The 18,093-nt window shown below is 42.6% G+C and overlaps 1 long non-coding RNA gene across 1 annotated transcript; it reads right to left on the reverse strand.

The window, feature by feature from the left end:
• Positions 1 to 2,074: 2,074 nt before the first annotated feature.
• On the reverse strand, positions 2,075 to 12,788 carry LOC134737600 (uncharacterized). Its single transcript, XR_010122639.1, has 5 exons — positions 12,666 to 12,788; positions 10,056 to 10,201; positions 8,584 to 8,646; positions 7,426 to 7,510; positions 2,075 to 2,195 (listed from the first exon to the last, which is right to left on the reverse strand). It is a non-coding gene; the product is annotated as an uncharacterized LOC134737600 (long non-coding RNA).
• Positions 12,789 to 18,093: the final 5,305 nt, after the last annotated feature.

The following is an 18,093-nucleotide window of genomic DNA, read 5'->3' on the forward strand; positions in this document are numbered from 1 at the left end:
GTGAATCTTATATATCAATGGTGTCCTCCACACCGTGTAAGAATCTTCAAGAGACCCAAAAAACTACAGCCATGCACCAAATAACAGACATTTTGGTCAATGACAGAAAGATGATAATACCATGTTTTTAACCTTTTTTTTGGTTTAGTACACCAGTACATACCATTGTGTTTTAATTGCCTATAATATTCAGTACAGTAACGTGCTGTACAGGTTTGTAGCCTAGGAGCAATAGACTGTACCATATGGCCTAAGTGTGTAGTAGGCCGTGCCATCTAGGTTTGTGTAAGTACATTCTGTGATGTTCATATGATGAAATCTCCTAATGGAGCATTTCTCAGAACATATCTGCTTCGTTAAGTGATGCATGACTCTCTATAAAAATGCTCTATGCTTGACCTAGAAGCTTTAACTCTACTGTTGTTGAGGAGGTAGAACATATTCTTATGAAACCATGGAGGACTGAGCACTAACTGATTTGGTAAAGATCCTAAATGATGTGGAACTGGAAGAAAGAGGAGAGTAGTGGGCAAGTTATGACTGTAGGTAAATTCCTTAACCTCTCTGAGTTCAGATTCCTCATCCATAAGATGAGTATTGTGATGCACACCTCATAGATTGTTGTGAAGATGACATGGGATTATAGAAGTGACTGTCACATAGTAGGCCTGCAAATTTTAGCTGAATCTCAATCTGAAGCAAATGTCTGGAGAACCCAGTAGGGGAAAACATGAGTGTGTGAACACGGCATTTTTATTTGGCAGCAAGGAGACTGGGCCAATAAGAGCAAAGGATTTGTGTCGGCCTGTACCATGAGGTCCAAGGGCAGCAGCGATTGCAGAGCCAGATACAGTGATAGACCGTTGATCATGAAGGCAGGAGAACTTACTGCTGGTGTGTGACTTAATAAGGCAGAGGCTGCCAGCTTTTCTCCAAACTTCATGGTCTTGTCGCGTACCTGGGCATGGGTTGATCATGTGCTGAGACTCCCTTGCAGCTAAGTGTGGTCATGTGATTGTGAACCAGACAACAAACATGGGTAGAAATAACGTGTTCCAGCCAGGCATGGTGGCTCACGCCTGTAATCCCAGCAATTTGGGAGGCCAAGGTGGGCAGATCACCTGAGGTCAGGAGTTTGAGACCAGCCTGGCCAACACGGTGAGACTCCCGTCTCTACTAAAAATACAAAATTAGCTGGCGTTGGTGGTGGGTGCTGGCAATCCCAGATACTCAGGAAGCTAAGGCAGGAGAATTGCTTGAACCCAGGAGGCAGAGGTTGCAGTGAGCCAAGATCATGCCATTGCACTCCAGCCTGGGCAAAAAGAGTGAGACTCTGTCTCAAAAAAAAAAAAAAAAAAGAAAGAAAGAAATAACATGTTCTGCTTCAGGACTAAGCCCCATAATAGCCTCTTCTACAGGTTCTCCCTCCCTCTTTTCCTCTCCCAGCTGATATGGACAGAACTTCCAGCGGGACCTTGAATGTTAACGCATTACAGATGCCAGAACCTCTGTCTACCTGAGGCCCTCAGTGACTTTGTGAAGCAGAGTCTCACCTCCAGGCTGGAAACATCCTGGACTATTACATGACCAAGAAATAAACTTCATTGTGCTGCTACTTTTAGTAGGTCTTTTTGTTACTGCGATGTAAAATAACAATTCTAGCTGATGGAGCTAGGGATCTGCATGACGGAAACAGTGTTTTAATAAAATGGCATACCTGGGATTAAAGAAGGAATAATAAAATCACTAGCATTTATTGAGTGCCTATTGAATGCTTTAAATAATAACTTACATAATTCTTACTAGATGCCAGGAACTGTTGCATGCACTTTATGAATATTAACTAATGTTAGTTCTCTGAACTCTATTAGGTGGGTACTATCATTGTTCACATTTCACAGATGGATATACAGAGGTACAAAGTGTTGAAATAACTTGCCCAAGATCACATAGCCATATATAAAACCTCATTTGGGTCTTCCAACAACTAACTCTATGAAGTAGGTGTTACCATCCCTATTCTGAAGATGAGAAAACCAAGACTAAGAAGCCTTGGGTATGTTTAAGGACATACCACAAGGAAGTTGCAGCCACTGTGCTTGGGTCCCAGGAACTCCAGAGCCTGTGTCCTCTCACCCTGCCACGATCCCTCAGGGTCCACAAGTCAGGAGCTCAACCTGGAGGCTTCTTGGTAACTAAACAGACAGAGGGAAAATATTATTTACCCTTTATTGGCAGAGCTAATTATTCAGTGGGTTAATCTACCTCCCCATCTTTCATTAGATTTATTGCTGCTTTCCAGCAGAATAAATAACAGGCTTGAATTTCACCAATCTGTGAGAACATCTTACATTTGCTGGGGGGATTCAAGGCTTTTTTTCAGCGTTATCCTATGAGAGTGGCTCAAACTGAGACAGGGGGCCTCCTAAGGCATTGAATTAATAGAGCGATGGGTTCATTAACAAATCTTTAAGAAGCTACTTTATAATAAATTGCCTTTTCTTCTATTTTAAAGAAAATCAGCAGCAACAACACAAAAAGACATTGCAGGCAGGCCCCCAACAGCTGTCCTTTGTTGAGTACTGGGCGCAGCTGGCAGGCTTGTCTTCTGCTCTGGCCTCGTTTCTACACCTGTGCCTCCTCCCTGGCAGCTGTCACTCTCCACCTGGTCCCCACCCCTTGTCCCATCCAAATCAGGATGGATTTAAATAGGAAATTTTCAGCCACACTGTTTGATTATACAGTAACATGAATGCATTTTAATTCATTACTTCAACAGTATTTGTATTTTAAGGCTTTTATCTACGTCTGATTTGGGAGCAAAATCCATAATTCCCTATTAACTGAGATTTATGTAGTCCCCTGACAGGTAGAGAGCTAATTATCTGAAAAGCCTCTACTAGACCCCTCAAATCACATTGATTGATTGATTGAGTTGCTGGTAATTTCGTTCAGAGCAGAGATTGTATCTTACTCAAGTTTTATCACAGACGTTATCAAAGTTCTTGGCAAGCAGGAAATATGCAATAAATGTTTATTAAAGGAAATTAATAAAAGAAAGAGTGATGATGAACTAGAACGACAAAACAGTGGTTTCCTGCCCCTCAGATACTCTCTCATACACACATGCACACACACAAGTACATGCACATACAAGCATTACACATACACACACATACATATCACACACAACACACACAAACACACAAGTGCATACATACACACAGATACCATACACATCATACCATCGACATACAAGTGCATGCATATACAGACACCACACATACACACATACACATCACAAATACACAAGTCCATTTATACAGGCACCACACATACACATCACAAACACACAAGTGCATACATACAGGCACCACACACACACAAACACACATGCACACACATGTGAACACACATACACAGACACATTTACACAGGCATCAGACAGACATCACACATATGCTGTAAATGCATGCTACACACAGACACCATACACATCACATACACATATACAGAACACACACATCACCAAGACACACATATGCGCACACACATGTGCATGCATACACAGACATCACACACATACATGTCACCCACACACATACACACATGCACACACCACACACACATGGTTTTCTAAGGACTGGCTCAGGAATAGCTGCAAGGGACCCCTGCTTGGAATAGGAGGTAACAAATGATGCTAGCCCTTTTCACGAAATTCCTTCAGAACAGGAATTCTCCGCTCTCCTCCCCTTCACTGGCAGGAGTACGGCAGGGCTCCTTCCTACATCTCCCCAAACCACAGGTCAGTCCAACCCTCCTGTTGCTCAAGACACTCAGGCATATATTTTGTGCTTCTACAGCAAGTAAATTCCCTACAGTCAGTACTGAGTGTTTTGCTAGCCCTTACTCTGTCATTCTCAATTAAACACCGTTACCTCTTCTCTTATCTTCACCTCTGGTAATGGAGTCTCTAACAAGATGTTGTGAAAAATCACTGTGTAATTAACAGAGGCATTCTGGTATCCTTGGTCATAAATCTAGTGATGTACCAGGTAAATAAAAGTAGAATAGCAACAGCTGATGTATTTTAAGGCTTTACTATGCCATTGCTCTACACTCACTTCCTTGTTTAATCCTCCCAACAAATCATTAAGGTATATGTTATTATTCTTGTTCTTTTTTACAGACGAGAAACTGAGTCTTGGAGGCATTAAACTGCCCACACTCACACAATGGGCAAGCTGGAACTAAAATTCATAAAACCTGACAACAAAGTAAATGTTCTTACTATCAGTACATCAACTATTCTGAATACACCAGTTATTATCTGGTATAGCGGAGAGAATATTGGCTTGGAGTCCAAAGACCATGGTTTAAATCCTGATTTTGCCACAGGCTATTTTGGGCAAGTTCCTTAACCTCTTTATTTCCTCATCTATAAAGTTCAGATAACTATAATTAATTTATAGGTTTATTGTAGGAATTACAAGAGGTAACACATGAGCTGGGTGTGGTGGCGTGCACCTATAGTCAGCTTCTTGGGAGGCTGAGGTGGGACGATCACTCGAGCCCAGGAGTTCAAGCCAAGCCTGGGCAACCCAGCAACACCCTGTCTCTTAAAACAAAACAAAACAAAACAAAAAAGAGATTTAAGCACTTTGGGAGGCTGAGGTGGGCGGATCACCTGAGGTTAGGAGTCCGAGTCCAGCCTGGTCAACATGGCAAAACCCCGTCTCTACTAAAAATACCAAAAAAGTAGCCAGGCATTGTGGCATATGCCTATAATCCCAGCTGCTTGGGAGGCTGAGGCACAAGAATCACTTGAATCCGGGAGGTGGAGATTGCAGTGAGCTGAAATTGTGCCATTGCACTCCAGCCTGGGTAACAGAGTGAGGCTCTGTCTCAAAAAAAAAAAAAAAAAAAAAAAGAGATAACATACACAAAGCATCTTAATACCATAGTGTCTGACACCAGGAAGGGGTCAGTTACAGTTAAAGTCTCCTTCATTTTTCCCACCCCACTGTTTGTAGCCCTCATCCATTGACCAGATGTCAGAGAAAAATATATTTTCTGTCTGTGTCCCCAAAAAACTAGATCACCTCAACCTGTTGACCAGGTTGAACCATTTTAAAACAAAAACAATATTTCTATCCCATAGGAAACACAAGGCAGATAGTCTTCACCAGACACTGCAGGAAAAGCAGGGATAGAGAGGTGGTATTTGTCCTTCACAGACCTACCCCTCCTTACTGGTTGGTGACACCTCACCTAGAGAATTTTATGCAGCCAGTCACTCTTCCTCTTCTCACCTAGATTTGAGGCACTCTTCATGAGAATCATCAAAACTACTAATTCCTCCAGTTATTGGCACATGATGTATTGAAAGCTAATGATTCTTGACTTCTTACAGATACACATGATGTATTGAAAGCTAATGATTCTTGACTTCTTACAGATACGGTCAAGAACAGCAAATGTTTCCTTTCTGCTTATTAAGAGCACAGAAATTTTGGACAAATGTAAAGCGGCATAAGAAAGTTGCATCTATATAGAAGCAGAGTCGAGAATGATTGTATCAAATGGTAAAATAATTAAAACAGTTGATACCTATACATGGGTTTCAATTACCTGAGTGTTTAGTTAAAAGCAGGTTTTACATCTAGCTGATAGAGCTAACTGTCCCAATTCTTAATATTCATTTAGAATTTAGACACAGTCAGGATTAACACCTGTTGAAATATGATATTGTATCTTGGCTCAAGAATAGATTGCTTGTGAAATATAATGACTGAATTTCAGGTAAGCAAATGCAAACAGAAATGTCGGTCTATTCAAACTTCCTTTCCCTGGCTTGAGATTTGTTAATTTAATTGATATAAAGCAATACTCTATTGTATTAAAAATCATGTTTTTTTTTAAAACAAAATAGTTTTATAATAGAAGTAGAGACCATAAAATGTGTTTATGCACAGTATTTTACCCAATACCCAACATACGGTAAGCAGTCACTAGCCAGAAGCTACTTACAATACTTGCAGAAGTACTAGAAATGATAATAGTTGTATCTAACACTTATGTGCCAGGCACTAAATATACTTATTTATATACATTTATAATTTCAAAACAAGGCCTATCCACAGATCAAGATTATCGTTACCATTTTACAAACGAGAAAACAGGTTTAATAAAATATTAAGTCCACTAAGCAGCAGAGCTGAGATGGGGAGTCTAGGACTAATTCCACAGCTCACCCAGGCCTTGCTCTGCAACACCAGGCTGTGCTGAGCAGGATTAACTGGTCAATGAGCAGGGTTGTCTCAGGACCTTACCCACCGGAAAACCACCCTGTTTGGACATCAAAGGAGACCCAATACCCTGGCCATCTTGGCCTCTGCATCCCCTTTCCTCACGTCCCTGCCACCTCCCTTCTTTTCCACCCTGGGAAAATCTGGCTGACAGATGGAGAGCACTGGGGCTGAGGAGAGGGCTTGGGAGGCTGGAGGTGGGTTCGGACATGGCTCTGGGTAATAGCACATGTGTGTTTCTTGATTTATGTCAGAATGCTCTGGCAGAAGGGGTGCTGTGAGTTGCCAAAAGCCAGGAGGGCATTTTCCTCTTTGCTGAGTGGCTGATGCTCAGAGACAGATCCTATTCTTTGAAGCTGGTCTGCTTTGTTTACAATTATGCCCTAGTCATTAGCCAACGGGGACTTTGGGAGTAGCTTGTTCTGGGAATACTTCCTGTCAGGTTTTTCCCAGCCTGTCTTTGGAATGCCTCTCCAATCCACTTCATGACTCCAGGGGTGGTCCAATGTGCCCAAAGGGACTCTGCCTTTGTGCTCAAAAGGATTCCCAGCACTCAACTTCAAAAATAGCTTGGGGCTTACTAAAACCTCATTGAAAGAGTCCCTGTTTTTGCTTAAAAACACAAGTCTGGCCTGGTCTCTACAAGTGACTCATAAAGAATTATTTTGCTACTTGCTTTTTAAATTATATGTCACTGTCGGGTACTAATCTGTATGCTTATTTTGGAAACCCTGAGAAATGGCTACTAGGGTTCCTCTATCTGTGTGAGGAATCTTCAAGCCTCCAAGTATAAACAGCAATGGGACTTTGGTCTTGACAGTCAGACACCCAGGAGACTGGACTTAGCACTCCTGAGCTAAGAGGAGACTCAAGGCTGTCCTGCTATCCTGGAAGAGCAGAGGAGGAGGAGAGAAAGAAGACACATTGGTTATCAGGAACCACCCAGAGGGAAAGGTAGCCAAGGACAGGGCCCGTAGGGAGATCCAAACTGATGAACACTTGTGAATAAATATCACACACGATGGAGTCTCAAATGGCACCTGGTCCAGGCCCAAGGAAGCCTTTCTAAGTTCCTCAGGGGATGACCCTGTAAACTGGAAAAGCCAGACTCACTTACCATGGAGGCCACAGCAGCAGCCATGGTTGATAGTAGCTTTGTCCATTAAGGGTTAACACCAGGTATTCAATGAGCTGCCTAGATCCTGTGGGGAAGGAGATGAGGAGATAACAATGAGACGGTGGGAAGATCAAACCAAATACTATTGTCACTGTTGCCCAAGCCACAGTGATTTCCATGGTCAGGGGCTGGGACCTGGGACATTCCGATTTCTTACTATGCTATCAGTGAGGACTCAGTCAGCTCCTTTCCCCTTCCTGCCGCCTGTGCTTACCCCTACTGAGCTCCCCATGAGGCCTCCATCTTTTCTCCTTCCTGCTGCCTGTGCTTATCCCTACTGAGCTCCCCAAGAGGCCTCCGTCTTTTCTTAGCCATGAGTCTGACTCTCCACTGAACTCCATTTTCATCTCCAAGTTCATTCCTTTGCTGGTGATGTGCCATCACATGCTCCAACTGTACTTGCCACCAGGGAAATTGGAGCTGCCCCATTCCTGGAATCCTAGTGTTCTTGAGCCCCAGGCATTCCATAAGAGAAGCCTCCTTCTGGAAAGTCCCATGAGCACCTCATGCTGGGTGGTCAGACGTGCACCAAGGGCTGATAGTATGAAGTGGTGTGGGCAGGGGGAGGCACAGACCCTGGGCAGTAATCAAAGATAAAGTTTCTATCCACATGACAGGCAAATTGTCCAGATGTCCCATGCAAGGGCCTCGAAGAGATGAGGTTGCAGGCAGACCAAGGAGAAGGTGGAGGAGGGGAGGGGAGGACGTACTGAAACAGAGCTCTTAGAAAGATGTTCACTGCTGAGCAACACCATCACCTCCTCTAGAAGGCATGGATAGAACCAAGTAAGTGTGAGAGCTTTGCCATTACCCTTCCAGGTGATTTGCTTTTAGTGTCTTTGTAACACTTGGAGTTTGCATCTTACTCAAAATCTCTCCCCTGTCTGCTTCCCTGGCAAAATCTGTCTTGCTTTTTGCATCTTTGCCCCCTCTATAACTCCTACATCCCTTAGGAACCTGGTCTTCCTGGGAAAGCGTCTTCCACACATACCCCCACCTCCACCTGCCATCTCACCCACTGCACACACTCAAAAATTTCCCAGCCCCCCAAACAGGAGGTAAGAGGAATCCCTTAGGACAAAAAGGTGCATCTCCTACCTGAAGAGCAACCTGGATTCTGCAGACTGAGGGAGGCAGCTCTGCTTCAGGGCTCTGCAGTCTCTGAAGTAAAATGAGATGCAAAGCTGGGAGGAGAAGGGTCATGGTCAGCTGCCCCTTCCACACTCCCACGCTGAGCCTCAGCATCTCTCCTGCCTGAGTGGTAGCCCTGTCCGAATGCCTAGGGCCTGGGCCCTTGAGGATTAGGCCTGGACCCAATAATCCCCAAGGAGCTGCAGAAAGCCAACTTGATGGATCTCCTGGTGATATCATTGCAGCCAGAGAGCACACACAGGGTGCAAGCAGTCAGATGAGAGAGCCAGGACAGGAGGGGCTGCAGCACTTCCACAACACCACAAAGACCCTCACATGCTCATTTTGGCAGGGCGCAGTGGCTCACACATGTAATCCCAACACTTTGGGTGGCTGAGGTGGAGGATCACTTGAGCCCAGGAGTTTGAGACCAGCCTGGGCAACATAGTGAGACCCCATCTCTACAAAATATAAAGTTAAAAACATTAGCTGGGCATGGTGGCGTTGCTCTTGTAGTTCCAGCTACTTGAGAGGCTAAGGTGGGAGAATCATTTGAGCCCAGGAGTTTGAGGCTGCAGTGAGCTATGATCGCACCACTGCACCACTCCAGCCTGAGCAACAGAGTGAGATCTTGTCTAAAAACAAAAAAAAAACCAAAAAGCTCATTTTTTAATGTTTTTTTTTGGTATGTTTTTTGTTTTAAATAGCGATGAGTTGCCCATGCTGGCCTCAAACTCTTGAGCGCAAGTGATCCTCCTGCCTTGGCCTCCCAAAGTTCTAGGATTACAGGTGTGAGCCACCACACCCAGCCAGAAAGTTCTTTTTAAAAGGGGAGAAACAACAGCTCCAGAAGGGGCTTTGATAAATTATTTAATTTAAAAAAATCAAATTAAAGCAAGAAAGGTCAAGAGCTGGGTGAAAGCGAGCTAGGTGAAGAGCTTGCGTGTCCATCCTCCTGCTGAGATGTGGTGAGCTTGCCCTCATCCCATCAGCTGGACAGCTCTCCACTGAGCCTACTCATTCACCAAGATTCTTGCTTTTCCTCAGCTAAGGCCCTGGGTGCAGGCTTAGCACTGTGGGGGGCCTCTGGGATGATGAGATGTTCTCATTAATTCCTCAGGCAAGCAGTGTTTGCAGTTGGGAGACATGACTTCCATCCCGCTCCTTATAAAGTCATATGTTTTTCCTGAATAAATGCTAAATCAAACTAGCCTTTCTGTTTTTTCCCCTCAATTCATAACCCCATCATTCCACAAATAAAATGATGCCTTCAAAACCCACAGACTGTTTTACAGGATGGTCTGGGAGAGATGCCACTTGAGCCGGCCTGTGGCTCCAAACTCATCGCTGGAAAATCACAGCTGCCCTCTCCCCAGCCACTCTCTTCTCATGAGGAAAGGTGAGCCCAGCTGCCCTTGGTCTCCCCCAGGCCTGCTTACATTAAAGGGTTGGGAGTCAGCCTCCTGCCGTGAAAGGAATAGGGGTTCTGGAGTATCTCAGATCCGTATCAAATCACAGCTTTGCCGCATAATTGCCCTCTGCTCTTGGGAACTTTCTCAACTTCTGTAAGCTTCTGTTTTCTTATCTGTAAAAGGGAGATAACAATACCTATCTCGAGGCACTGTTATGATAAAAGACCTGTCATAAAATAAATGCTTAGAAAATGGGAACTATTATTGTTCAAGTTTTATTATATTTCCTCAATCGTTATTCTCTCCGTTTACATAATTGAAGTAAAACACTGCTCATTAGAGTGTGCAGGTAATAGAGGATTTGGCTTAAATAAATTTTCTGCCTAAATTAAGTCTTTTAGAACCACCCATTTTCACTTTTAGGTCATGGTGTAGAAAATAATTCTAGATCAAGTTAGAATATGTTCCGACCTTAGCAAGCAACCATGTACTTTGATTATTTAGCATCCTTCATTATTCTAAGTAGTTCTCATTATATAGGTGGGTTGAAGGCACACTGTGTGTCAAAAGAACCAAAACCAAAACAAAGTCCTATAAAATAGCAGGTCTTATAGCTTCCTTCTTTTTCCTACAGGAAGAAGGGGAAAATCACAGAGTAAAACCAGATGCTTTTGTAAATTGATGAACATGTTTGCTGCATGTGGCTCCAAGGGATTGAAATTAAAAGGGCAGGCTGGGTGCAGTGGCTCACGCCTGTAATCCCACCACTTTGGGAGGCTGAGGCAGGTGGATCACAAGGTCAGGAGCTCGAGACCAGCCTGGCCAATATGGTAAAACCCCATCTCTACTAAAAATATAAAAGAAATTAGCCAGGCGTGGTGGCAAGCACCTGTAATCCCAGCTACTCGGGAGGCTGAAGCAGAGAATTGCTTGAACCCGGGAGGCGGAGGTTGCAGTGAGCCGAGATCACGCCATTGCACTCCAGACTGGGCAACAGAGCGAGACTCCATGTCAAAAAAAAACAAAAACAAAAAACAAAAAACAAAACAAAACAAAAAAAAAAACAAAGAAAAAGAAATTAAAGGACCAGGGTGAGGGCGGCTTATGTCTGTAATCCCAGCACTTTGAATAGCCGAAGCAAGATGATTGCTTGAGCCCAAGAGTTTGAGACCAGCCTAGGTAACATAGAACCCATCTCTACAAAACATTTAAGCAATTAGCTGGGCATGTTAGTACATGCCTGTTGTCCCAGCTACTAGGGAGCCTGAGGCAGGAGAATCACTTGAGCCCAGGAAGTCAAGGTTGCAGTGAGCCATGTTCGTGCCACTGTACCCCAGTAAGAACCTGAAGAAAAAGACAGAAAGAAAGAAAGAAAGAAAGAAAGAAAGAAAGAAAGAGAAAGGAAGGGAAGGGAAGGGAAGGGAAGGGAAGGAGGAGGAAGGAAGGGAGGAAGGAAGGAAGGAAGGAAGGATCATGAAATGGGGATGCTCTTTAGCAGACAGTGGAGACAAGCACTTTCTAGATGTTTTGCCTGAATGGAGACAAGCAAAAGCTTCCCAGCAGGGAAAGAGGTCTTTAGTGTTGTCTCTAAACTCACTACATGAACTGAAGAGACTGTTTTTTGATTTATGGGTAAAAGCTACTATTGTAAACCCATTCCTTTCTCATCTCTCCCAATGCAGACAGAGATTACAAAAACAAAACAAACAAACAAACAAAAAAAACCCACAAAAATAGTCTCTTATTTGGGTACAAAGTAGATACTAAGCATTAAGTACTAAAAAAGAAAGTGCTAGAATGGGTTAATAGCATATTTATTGATCATCTATACTAAATAAAGTTCTCTCACATCTCATTATTTATTTTAATCCTCACACTAGCTCTGTGAGACAGGATTTATTATTCCTATTTTACAGGTAAGAAAACTAAGATTCAAAAACGTTAGGTGACTTGTGCAAAGTTACACAGCTTAAGAGAGTCAGCACTGAGTCACATCCAGGTCCTTCAAATTCAAAGTTGTAGTCTTTCCAAAGAAAGGCAAATGAGTACAGAAATAACTAGTTGTAAACTATTTCAACTGAAATAGGGCAATTGAAGAATATCTTTAAAGACAAAGAAACTAAAGTCCAGAGATGCAAAATCATGTGCTTAGGGTCACACAACTTGTTAACGGCAAAGCCAAGTCTAGAATCTAGGATTCTTTCTACTACTCTTTGTTGACCCTTGAGGAATCTCTCGGGATAGTGTAAAAGAATGCTCCTCTTGTTGAGCATGAATGAAAAGCCTGCGTTTCTTCTCCTGTTTTCTTGATTTGGATCTTTTGATAGACTCTGTGATTGGTGCTGGACATGATGTCTCTAAGGGAGCTAGCTTCTGTAAAACCAGCAAGCACCACTGATGGTGTCTCTGGCTTTATTGCTCCAGTTTCCACTAAGAACCTTCGATCTTTCTTATATCTTTACCATGTCAATATGACTCTGACAGGAAGGCACTGAAAGCAACTACGTATTTCTGTTTTGAAATTTAGTTTTGTTCTATTTAAATTGTTCAGATGTAACGAAGGACCAACTGAAAATCATTACAACAGTACCATATTAGAAAGGAAAGTGTAAACCTTAGTAAGAATTATAAGATTACCTAAAATAGCCGGGCGCAGTGGCTCACGCCTGTAATCCCAGCACTTGGGGAGGCCGAGGCAGGCGGATCACGAAGTCAGGAGATCGAGACCATCCTGGTTAACATGGTGAAACCCCGTCTCTACTAAAAATACAAAAAAATTAGATGAGTATGGTGGTGGGCGCCTGTAGTCCCAGCTACTCAGGAGGCTGAGGCAGGAGAATGGCATGAACCCGGGAGGCAGAGCTTGCAGTGAGCCGAGATCGCGCCACTGCACTCCAGCCTGGGTGAGAGTGAGACTCCGTCTCAAAAAAAAAAAAAAAGAATACCTAAAATACTCTAAATTAATGTCTTTAAGAGCATTCCCATCTCTGAGAGAGGTCTGCATTGTATTTTAGTGCTAGCATACAGCCACAGTTTGCATAGCGTTTAAGCACAAAGGCAGTGGAGTTAAATACCCAGATAACAATTCTCATCCTGCCGTTTGTTTGGCAAGTTTCTTCAGTTCCCCAATCCTCAATTTCTTATCTATTAAGTAGAGGCTAATAAGACCTATAATAGAGGCTGCTAGTTTCCTTTCCAATAACCATTCTCCCCTCCTTCTTTGCTAACAGAACCCTAATTTTATTTGGGATGGCAATTTGGCCAGTACATTTATAGCCCTCCCTTGCAACTCTGGATAGCAAATGTGGTGCTAAGTGGAAGTCGCCATATTGGGATTCTAAAATTTTTCTAGGCTGGATATGGTGGCTCAAACCTGTAATCCCAGCACTATGGGAGGCCAAGTTGAGAGAATCACTTAAGTCCAGGAGTTTGAGACAAGTCTGGGCAACATAGAGAGACCCTGTCTCTACAAATAATTTAAAAATTAGTTGAGTGTGGTGGTGCATGCCTGTGATCCCAGCTACTCAGGAGGCTGAGGCAGGGGGATCACCTGAGCCCAGGAGGTTGAGGCTGCAGTGAGCTGCTGTTTCCCTAATTTTCTTTCTTCCTGTCTAGAACTCGAATATGGTAGCTGGAACTCCCGCAGTCTTCTTGAATCATGAGGCTAGAAGTCCTGTACCAAGGGTGGTAGAAGAAAAAAGAAGAAAGGAACCCGGATCTGTGACAAACTAAAGTCACCTTACCCACCCTGGGCCACTCACATCTAGATTTCTTTTACATAAAAGAGAAATAAATCTTTATCTTAATACACTTATTTTGATTTATCTGTAACAACAGGGTGTTTTTTTTTGTTTTTGTTTTTTTTTTTTGAGACAGAGTTTCACTCTTGTTGCCCAGGCTGGAGTGCAATGGCGTGATCTTGGCTCACTGCACTCTCCGCCTCCTGGGTTCAAGCAATTCTCCTGCCTCAGCCTCCCGACTAGCTGGGATTACAGGCGCCTGCCACCACGCCCAGCTAATTTTTTGTATTTTTAGTAGAGAAGGGGTTTCACCATGTTGGCCAGGCTGGTCTTGAACTCCTCACTTCAGGTGATCCGCCCACCTTGGCCTCCCAAAATGCTGGGATTACAGGCATGAGCCACCGCTCCCGGCCCGCCCTGTGGTCCTATTTTACACAGTCATTTGGTTCAACTGAATATCATTTTTTAAAGCCACATTGAAATCAAAGTGTTTTCCCAGGCTCTTAGAGTGCCCGGGTCAAGAATGCTGACAATCTGCTGTCAGAGAGAGAGGCCGTCCGCATTACCTCCTATCAGCCCTCCCAGTCATCACTTGCATAAGAACCAGCAGGCAATCCGCTGCCTTGTGACAAGCACTGTGACTCTGGGAGGGAGCCAAGTGCTATGAATGAAACCCCGTAAAAGGTCACTTTATATAAGAGGAAATGTTGGCATCACCCAGAGCACATACACAATTTTGAATTAAAAGCCAGATTGCTGGATGCAGAAGTACATCTACTTATTAAAGATACTGCTCGTTTTTTCTCCCCATCCTTTCATTAAAAGTTATTACAAGCTCTGAAATCTTCTCCAAGTTAAATCCTTAAGTAAAAGAAGCACACAAGAAAACATTGTGTGGTTTGAAGTTCTTAATATCCTAGGTAGGTCAAAAACTGTTATTTATGGTTTAATTTGGAGCTATGTGAATTGCATTCACCTAGTTGCCCAGAAGGGCAGCAACAAATTTTTATCACTCCACATATTAGGATCTCACCAGTGCCCATAGATCCACTACCCTCAACCAACCTTTTCAGAAAATATTTCTCCCAACACCTACACAGGCTACAAAAGCTAGGCAGCTACCTCCTCAAGTAACTGTATAAACATTCAAATCACTTCAACATTTTTCAACTCCACAGATAATTTCAAGACCTGAGGGTGACTAGCAACAGGAAACATTCCACAAATATTTTAGGAGTCATAAGATAAAATCAATTTCAAATGGCTTTTTAAAAGAATATATTCTAACAACCACATTTTAAAATAAGTCCATTTCAAAATATACTTCTGGAGGAGAAGGAGGAAGAAGAGGGAAAAAAAAGAAAAAAGAAAATGTGTCTGTGTATATATATATATATGCGTGTGTGTGTGTGTGTGTGTGTGTATTTCTGCAGTATTTCTGCAGGTAGGAGAGAGATTATTGCCTAACATTTTATAGAAAGCAATATATATATTTATACATATATATATTTGTACACACACACAGAGACACACACACACACTCTGGTTTCTTTTGTGAATTCTCCTATTTCCTGAAGTTTTGTTAATCCATGTGGATTATATTTGAAAAGGCTAAAACATGATTAACTTTTTTTTTTTGAGACAAGGTCTCACTCTGTTTTCCAGGCTGGCATGCAGTGGTGCAATTAGAGCTTATTGCGTCCTCGAACTCCTGGACTCAAGTGGTCCTTCTGCCTCAGCCTCCCAGGTAGCTGGGACCATAGGTGTGTGCCATCACATCAGGCTATGTTTTTTATTTTTTGTAGAGGCGGGTTCTCACCTTGTTGCCCAGGCTGGTCTTGAACTCCTGACCTCAAGTGATCCTCCCGCTTCTGTCTCCCAAATGGCTGCTATTACGGGCATCAGCCACTGAGCCTGGCCATGATTCCATTTTAAAACTATAGAATTAAACAGTTTACTTTCCATCTCATTTATACTTTTTGGGGAAAAGGTGTGATGAATCTTTTCATCTAAATGCTGAAAAGACTATAAATGATGTCTGAATGCTTCGAGTGATTATTTGCAAGAATAACAACACCTTGGATTTATGGAAATTGTCTTTCAGGCTTTACAAAGCAGTGGTGCAATATTGAAAAAGCATTAATTAAGAATCATGGAAACTGGAATTTGGTTCTAATCATGTCTTTAACTGCCTGTGTGACCTTGGGTGGCTAATTGACACCTCCTCACTTCATTTTTTTTCACTGTAAAATGGGGAAGGATGGATGCTACATCATCTAAACTTCCAAAATGCCATGATCAACTCTGATTTCAAACTCAGTGTTTCTGCAGGTAGGAGAGAGATTATTGCCTAACATTTTTTAGAAAGCAGACTCAAACCAGGGTCCACCAGCTGTTAAGACAGCCATGAAGCTCAGGTCTTCCGGCAGCTACCCGGCACTACTTACAGGCATCAGGGATTTCATTTGAACCTCTGGCAATAATTACAGTTATTCCATAGTGAGCCAGCACATTGTGGCCAGGATTAAATGCTTTCTCACACCTGCAAATGCAGCCCATATACAAATGCAATCCACCTGAGGAGTCTTCTTTTCTGTCAGAAACTAAAAAAGTAAGTCACTGAATTGTTCTCCCACAGAGACCACAGTCATCCCCTCCAGCGGTGGTGTTGAAATGTGGCAACAGGAAATTACAAAGGGACCTGGCACTACCACAGGCCACTGCTTTGTCATAGGTGTTCGGGCAGGATAGGCCTCATCCTCAAAGCAGGACGCTTGAAGCTCTAAGGAAGCCACTCTGCCCAGGGCTGCTTCAAACTCTTAGAGATCAGGTTCTGCACCAAAAAACTGACAAGCCCGCCTTCATATGCCATGAAAAGTTACTAGCAAGAGTAAAAACAGTAATTATAATACACACACATACATACACACAATGTATATATTTGGGGGTTCCTTGGAAGGATCATTAAAGGCAGGTGTTTACCAACTGCAGCCAACCAACTGCAGCCAAGATTTGTAGAAATGAACATTTCTTTAACAACTAAAAACCAAAAAAAAAAAGAACTGTTACAAGTTTGGCCTCTTTGGCTGTGATTAGTCACAAAGCTGGTCTGCAGTTTCGAAGCCATGAGTCAGCTCTGACGGGATAAGCCACACTACTGGTTAGAATTTGCTACGGCAAAGTTCAAAATACTTGCAAAATAAGTCAACTGTATGAACTATCAGCTTCTGGAGAAAGCCAGTGGAGGATAGTAACATAATTAAAACTTTGAAACTCCCCAAGGGTCATTTCCTGTTTCTTTCTCCCCAGTACTTGAATACTCATTTATCAGTTGCTTTGGAAGCACAGGATGTCTGGTCTTAAAAGACGGCAGTATGTGTTTGCTCATTCCATTGTAAACGACTTTGGCAGTCCTTAAGGGTATACAACATAACCGCATTAACTATTTTTTCAAGTTTTCATTTCCGGAGCCTAACTAAATATCAAATGCTTCAGGTGAATACTCTGGCAAAAAGCAAGCCATTCTCACATCGACTCTATCTCAGAAGCAGCTAATTCTGATTCTGTGTCTAGGAGTAACAAAGGGGACCTCTTTATCCTCAGGTCCTGACAATCCCTTCAAGATAAAATCAGATTCTGAACAATCCTCAAACCAATTAAATTTGCCTATAGCAACAGTCTATCCCAGATCATCTAAATTTCCAGTGTTGTGGCCCCCACTGGTGCCATCTTTGATAAACAGACTTACTTTGTAGGCAAGTAAGGCTAGAGCTCTAGAACACTCGCACCATGATGTTTATTTGATTATGGCCTTTCTATGTAGCTGGTGAGGGCTTCCCACCAGGTCTTTGAGAAAAAAAGCAAGTAGGATATTTTGCTGAATAAATTCATATGGCCAATGAGTTCATTATTCAAGTTTTCCTCTGTTAATAATTCTGGATAGTTGGAATGTTGTGTTGACATGATTCCTTCCACTTTAACATAAATATAAATTTGGGTCAAATTTTACAAAAAACTAGGAATTACTTGATACTTTTTTTTTAGTTACAGTAACATCCTATTTCCTTTTCTTTTTTTAAATTTTTCTCTTTTTTTAATAAGCCTTTGTCAGAATCTTTAAAAAAAAAAATAGAGATGGGCTTCTTGCTATGTTGCCCAGGCTGGTCTTGAACTCCTGGCCTCAGGTGATCCTCTTGCCTTGGCCTCTCAAAGTGCTGGGATTACAGTCATAAGCCACCATGCCCAGCCCATCCTAGTTCTTAAAACCAGATTATTTGGATTGAAATATACATATGTATATGAATACATAATATCTAATTCCTCTT

Source organism: Pongo pygmaeus, chromosome 10 (genome assembly GCF_028885625.2).
Source record: "Pongo pygmaeus isolate AG05252 chromosome 10, NHGRI_mPonPyg2-v2.0_pri, whole genome shotgun sequence".
In the NCBI taxonomy this organism is placed as follows: Eukaryota; Metazoa; Chordata; class Mammalia; order Primates; family Hominidae; genus Pongo; species Pongo pygmaeus.